This window comes from Paramisgurnus dabryanus, unplaced genomic scaffold (genome assembly GCF_030506205.2).
Source record: "Paramisgurnus dabryanus unplaced genomic scaffold, PD_genome_1.1 h2tg000290l_1_74151__unordered_in_group3, whole genome shotgun sequence".
Classification (NCBI taxonomy): Eukaryota; Metazoa; Chordata; class Actinopteri; order Cypriniformes; family Cobitidae; genus Paramisgurnus; species Paramisgurnus dabryanus.
Genome location: NW_027394175.1, coordinates 1,665 through 2,500, shown reverse-complemented (window position 1 = coordinate 2,500; position 836 = coordinate 1,665).

Here is an 836-nt window from a genome sequence, read left to right as displayed (position 1 = left end):
GCTGCGGCCGTGGGAAAATCCGCGGAGGGACCGCCGTATCTCGGCCGGGCTTGGGGTTAGGGAGAAGCGGGTAGGCTCGTTCGAAAGGTCCCCTCGGGTAGAGCAACCGACCCAAAGGGCGAGTCGATCCGAGCAAATGCGCCCGAGTTACGGCCGTTTAAAGGTCAGGCGGTGGTACCCCGTATCTCGGCCGGGCTTAGGGTTAGAGAGACGAGGGTTGGCTCGTTGGAAAGGTCCCCTCGGGTGGAGCAACCGACCCAAAGGGCGAGTCGATCCGAGCAAATGCGCCCGAGTTACGGCCGTTTAAAGGTCAGGCGGTGGTACCCCGTATCTCGGCCGGGCTTAGGGTTAGAGAGACGAGGGTTGGCTCGTTGGAAAGGTCCCCTCGGGTGGAGCAACCGACCCAAAGGGCGAGTCGATCCGAGCAAAGGCGCCCGAGTTACGGCCGTTTAAAGGTCAGGCGGTGGTACCCCGTATCTCGGCCGGGCTTAGGGTTAGAGAGACGAGGGTTGGCTCGTTGGATAGGGCCGCTCCGGTAGAGCAACCGACCCAAAGGGCGAGTCGATCCGAGCAAAGGCGCCCGAGTTACGGCCGTTTAAAGGTCAGGCGGTGGTACCCCGTATCTCGGCCGGGCTTGGGGTTAGAGAGACGAGGGTTGGCTCGTTGGAAAGGTCCGCTCGGGTAGAGCAACCGACCCAAAGGGCGAGTTCATCCGAGCAAAGGCGCCCGAGCTGCGGCCGTGGGAAAATCCGCGGAGGGACCGCCGTATCTCGGCCGGGCTTAGGGTTAGAGAGACGAGGGTTGGCTCGTTGGATAGGGCCGCTCCGGTAGAGCAA